The sequence below is a fragment of the Triticum urartu genome, chromosome 1A, assembly GCF_056163025.1.
Source record: "Triticum urartu cultivar PI428250 chromosome 1A, HENAU_Tu73, whole genome shotgun sequence".
NCBI lineage: Eukaryota > Viridiplantae > Streptophyta > Magnoliopsida > Poales > Poaceae > Triticum > Triticum urartu.
This window is the reverse complement of record NC_141873.1, coordinates 566,285,946-566,291,945: the sequence shown is the minus strand read 5'-3', so window position 1 is coordinate 566,291,945 and position 6,000 is coordinate 566,285,946. Positions and strand designations below refer to the sequence as shown.

The window sequence follows — 6,000 nt, the reverse complement described above, 5'->3', positions numbered from 1 at the left end:
TATATACCAGTTCGACGCAAACCATATAGAGTTCATAAGTAGCTTTCCATGATTCCATCAGCGAATCAAAGTATGATGTGAGCGTATCATGGTTAGTAACAAGAGTGATTAATTAGTTATGGTCACCTTCAGCAAGACAACTAGATTCCACGGGATAATAGTAAACATATTATTGGTAGCTCATGACGGGCTTTGTGCAGAGACATAACGTGCCAGGCAACTACTAACTGACATCATATGTGTATGGAAGCACGTACTGATGATTCCTCCGACGCGGCCTGTACAGCTGGAATATGAAAATTGATTCGGATTAGGATAGCAGGTGTCCTTAGCTCTGCATGCAAGTCAAACCAATACAAGAGACAAACCTGATCTCTGCTCGTTGTATTTATTTATTTTAAAAAGGATGATGGAGCCATGGAGGTTTCTTGTGGGCAAAGGACGTGACAATGAGAAGTTCCTTGTGCTCAAACCATCATGTTTTTTTGTGGGCAAAGTGCACGACTATGCCTCTGCAAGACATTTGTCAGGATTTTTCTTCTTCTTTTTATTTTTTTCAAAAAAGAGGTTGGAACATCCGGCCTCTGCATTATTGTGATGCACACATCCATCTATATTGAAGTTGATCTAAAGCAATGAAACATTTGTCAGGATGATCAAGGCTTTTCTCATTCAAAAAACATCTATATCAGTAAGTCACGGAGAATTTGGATAGATCGACCTAATACCTGATTTGTTGCATTTACCTGTCATATAAAATTACAATTACTGACTTTGAAAGGAAACACAGTAGCAATAATAATTCCATGCATTCATATGAACCAGATTACAACGCCTTCAACAAATCTTCTGTAATATGCACAAAACTATATTATAGCACCACCGTACAGTAGGATTTACTATATGAACATATAAAACATAATGGAAAAAACATGCATGCATATACATGCACCAAATTAGATGAAAAAAATGAAACACACTAGGTCTGTGTAGTTGCTAGTTCGTTGTGACGGCGACGCCTCTCATGGGAGAGCTGCTTTGCAAACTTAGCTAGTTGCTCCGCGTTGGTACCCTCGTCAGGTACCTCCACATTCTGGCCTGTCTCTAGGTCCACCTGAGATACCTTCTTCCCGAGAAGCTCATTCCCAATCTCCACCAGCTTATCCAAGTTAGCTTTGGAGCAGTCGTCGATTGAGCCTGCGCTTCCGCTTAGTTGATCATACTGCATTTGCATGTACATCAACCATTCATTAATTACCGTAGCAGATAATTGTTGTGTACATCAATTGATGCAGAGGCCGGGCAGTACTCTCTTTAAATTACCACAATAGGCCACTCATTGTTATGTTTTCTTTTTTGGGTATAATAGGTAGGTGGGTAGGTACCTGGATACACAAGTATTGATGGGAGGAGCCGAGGGCGGCGGAGAGGATGGAGAGGTGGATGTCGACCATGTCGCCGCTAGCCGCGTTGAACATGTCGAGGATCGGGGCGGTGCCGCCCTTGAGGATCCAGTCCAGGATGCCCCACTGGGCGGTGTCCTTAGCACTATACTTGCCTTTCGGATTTGAAGACGTCCCGCAGCCGATGGAGATGACCATGTATGACTTCCCGAGCAAGTCACCGTTCCCAGCCACGATGATGTCCTCTGCCACATGGCTCATCGCATAGTGTCTACAGTAGCCATGCACGTGAGATATCGAGTCAGTTGGGCCTGCCTGACGACCGAGTTGTGTGTACTGGTGAACTTAAGTAGTTACAGGGTTGTTGGCGGCAATGCCGCCGTCAATGAGGTTGAAGGCCCTTGTGCCGCCCTTGCCGTCTTCGGTCTCAAAGTAATGCGCCGGGAAGAAGGTGGGTGCGGCGGAGGTGCCGATGGCGATGTCTGACAGGAGCGCGTTCTTCGCTGGCTGGTTCTTCAGCTGGTCAATCATGCATGCACATATGATTAGTTGATTGTTCGTTACTAGGTACTCCCTTGGTCCTAAAATATAAAAACGTTTTTAACACTAGCATAGTACCAAAAACGTTTTTATATTCTAGGACAGAGGGAGTACATAGGTAGCATCATACCATGCATATGCGTGCATCACATGGGTACCTGGTAGCTGGAGAAGATGGTGGGTTGCAGGTGGGTGATATCGAAGGCCGGGATCACCACGCTGGTGAGAGCCCCGTCCAGCATGGTGGCGCCGAGGTGCCGACGGAGCAACGATTGGAGGTACTTGCCATTGTACTTGGGCCCGGTCACCATCCCCAGAGCTGTGCCGATCTTGGAGAAGATTGAGTCCCTGCACCTTGGCAATTAACTCTCCAAGAATCGATGAAATTACGATGTCGTAAACTAAGGAACTGATGATCCATATACTGGTATGTGTATAGTGATATACATATGAATGCATGCTTAGTTAGTTAGTTGCATGCGTACTTCTGTGGGAAGATTTTGGGCGACTCGTCGATGTAGAACTTTGCCAGATCCTTGGCATCGAACAGCGGCCGTCCATCCTTGTCCGGCGCCGTGAGCATCACCGTCAAAAGGCCACCGGTGCTGGTGCCGGCGACCACGTCGAAGTAATCCGCGATCCGAGCATCCGGCCCGTCCAGTTTCTACAGGCAACACATTACACATGCAGTGATATATGACAAGATCGATTGATGAACATACGTAAAAGTATCTTACCTGGAGCTCCTTCTCAAGGAAGGCGAGGACGGTGGCTGGGATGATCCCTCTCACACCGCCGCCATCGATGCTCAGGATGGTCACCAGCTTATTCACCTTGTCACCTCCTGCAGAAGAACTACTACTTGCCATTGATTTGGAGTTTGGTAACACGTACAGCCCAAGCTAGCTACGAAAACTCAAGAAGAGAATGTGGCAAACTAAGGATTTAGCTAGAAAGAACAAACTTGTTATATATATAGACAGGTCTGGAGCAACCAAATAAATTAACTACTACCTCCGTCCTGGTTTATTAGTCCTCTATGTAATCTGTGCTAAATTTTGATCAAAAATTTAACTAACAAAATGTTAGTGCATGTCAACAAAATTATATTGTTGGATTCGTATCATAGTTTTAAATAGCCGGCTATAGCCCCGCTATAGCTGTTTGAGGGTGTTGCCGCTAAATGATTTCATGTACAATTTGCCGCTATAGCTTCGCTATAGCCCACTATAGCCCAGCTATAGCTGTTTTTAAGGGTCGCCGCTAAATACCATAGCCCGCTATTTAAAACATTGATTTGTATTTGAACATAGTTTTTAATGATATAATTTTTGATGACATGCATGAACATTTTGTTAGTTAAATTTATGGTCAAAATTTGGCACAGATTACTATAAGGACCAATAAACCAGAAGAGAGGTAGTAAGAAGCAAGAAACGTTAACTCGTTCCCTCAAATACAGGGTGTAATTGCAAAGTCAGATGTCAAAAAGGACAGAACACAACTAATGCTAATATTATATAGTATGACCCCACTGGTTCATTGTGCCCAAAAACAATCACAAAGTCAGATCCTCTCTCTCTCTCCAATCCTTTTTAATGTAATCAATTCTTATAGTTGTGTGTTTTGTATCAACTAGGTACTAGATACCAAGAACAAATAAAATATTTCTTTTCCCAAAAAAGAGTCACATAGTAATTATTTTCTTTGTATGTACTTGTGCGCCCACGAGCCTCGTTTAGAACAGGAGGAGATTATGTTGATGGTTGCTCAATGGATTTTTTCAAACTATTTACTTTCTGTGAGAAAGATTTTTTTTCTAACTATTAACACTGGTACATGCACAAGTATTTCAATTTGTTGTATGAAAAATGCTACAATATATAATTTGATTGCATTTGCATGTCATCTTTTGAGAAACATGGGCGCTTCACAGTTCGTAGTCCAAGGCTGCATGCAACTGCAAGCACCCCTTTCAAATTCATGGCACGAGGCCATAATTGGCTGGATAAGATGCCTCAACAAATGAAGGTAGTTTTTCGGAAGTTGTCAGGTGGTTCCTTTCAACTGCTGGTAGCTGGATAATAAACTAACAATTTGTCTAATTCACATCTAGATGTTTTTAAAAAATGTCACATTTAAGCTCCCACATATATATAATGCAACAAAAAAAAATTAGGACAAAAAAATAAACCACAAACAGAATGGACATCAGCTTAGATGTGACATAACTATGTCATCTAGATGTGTTCTAAAGAGACCCATAAACCAACGCCGAGTCAAGCCCCGAATACATGTGTATGTATCTTAGTATCAGAGGGATGTGCAGACGACGTTAAGAATAGAATACGAGTCTTCCACTATTAAGAGTTTTCAGCCTGATTAGTACTCAGGGGGTGTTTGTTTTCAGGGACTTTTTTGTGTAGGGACTAGAAAAAGTCCCTCTTAGAGACTTTTTTACCAAACGGGAGGGACTTTTTAGGGACTAAACTAGGCATTTGGGACTAAATGAAGAAGACTCTCAAGGAGAGTCTTTTTTGGGACTTTTTGGGACTTTTCCAACAATGCCCCTCCATGCATTTAATGGCCCGCCACCCCATGGTGTTGTTTGATTGTTATTTTTTTATATACTAGGGGCAATATGGTCATTTAATAACCTCTAGGAAGGGACTAGGGACTTTTTAGTCTCTGCAAACAAACAGGGAGGGATTTTTTAGGGACTAGAGACTTTTTAGTTGAGACTAGAAAAAGTCTTAGGACTTATGAACCAAACAGGGCCTCAGGCTCGTGTGTGCATGTTGCATGATAGAAATTCTAAATGTTTAAAAAAGGCGTAGCAATGTTTAATCTCACCTTGTTGAGCCAAGGAGGTGGCTAGCAACTTAACAACAACTCTAGTAGAGTGGCTATATCTTTTTTTAGGAAACAACAGTACTCTGCTGCGTATTTTTATTCATTTTCAAATAAATAGTACAGCAAAATGTTCATAAAAGAGCAAAAGGAAACTATACAGAAGAAAAGAAAACTAGCAAAGCTAGCACTAGCAGAAGAATTGAAAAACAACAAAAACAAGTGGACAGTTCATACAAGGTAGGAGCAACAGCTGTTGGGTTCAAATAAAAGCTTTCACCCAGTCTTCTAGTCCATGGTATACTTTCCTCCTTGCTCTGAAAGTGAGCCACTTGATTTCTTCCTTGAATCTCTTTCTGCATGCAAATTCTTTACCCATATGACATTTTTACTAGAACATTCAGTCTAGCAAATTCGTTACCCGACACCCCATCGCTCTAATATTTTAAGCACGCTGCGAAAACTTCCTTGTAGCCTCCATATAGTGCTCCCTTCATCCACCATTTTTTTACGGCACATACCTTTCAGGATGCCCACACCCTTCCGCCGCCACCCAAATCACCTCATAGCTATGGTTTGTTGTAATCTCTAGTCCCTGAACTGCCGCCATTTTGCACCACTCGCCGCCACTGACCGATTCAAGGCCCTAGCACACCTTGTCACAGCCACATGCCTGCTTCCCGTCGTTCGGCTGACCATTGCCATGGCTGCACCATGAGAGTTTGGACGCGGGCAAGTCTATGCCGATGTTCCTCCCTTCCCTGGCTTGCTGAGAAAGTCGGCGTCATGAGCTGACCGTTCACAACTCCATCTTCCACATCGGCCGTGCCACATTTCGCCTGCCAGATCTCACCGTGTTCGATGACTTGCCCCAATGTATGGTTGCCCCTAATCTGTCCATGTTTACCCGGCAAAACATGAAAAACCACCGGGCCATGCATGCATACCAGTTACTCCATGCACCGGTGGATACACTTCAAATCCAGAAATCACGCATGTTGGTTACTAGCCAATCTGACGATCGGCTTGTTATCTGATCGGATGGCCATGGACTAGTCTGATAGGAGGCGATGCATCAGTAGTCTGATGCTTAGTGTTTTCCTTTTTTTTATTCTTGGTATTGTACCTATCCAGTTGATACAAACACAAAGGAGTACTATTATAAAAAAAATCTGTCAAGGACGTAGATTTCTCATAAAATTAGAAA

The 6,000-nt window shown here is 42.8% G+C and overlaps 1 pseudogene across 1 annotated transcript; it reads right to left on the bottom strand.

The window, feature by feature from the left end:
- Positions 1-794: 794 nt before the first annotated feature.
- Positions 795-2,881, bottom strand: LOC125539360 (patatin-like protein 2; annotated as a pseudogene). Its single transcript, XR_015615409.1, has 6 exons — positions 2,681-2,881; positions 2,429-2,607; positions 2,102-2,291; positions 1,761-1,922; positions 1,386-1,674; positions 795-1,222 (listed from the first exon to the last, which is right to left on the bottom strand). The product of XR_015615409.1 is annotated as a patatin-like protein 2 (transcript).
- Positions 2,882-6,000: the final 3,119 nt, after the last annotated feature.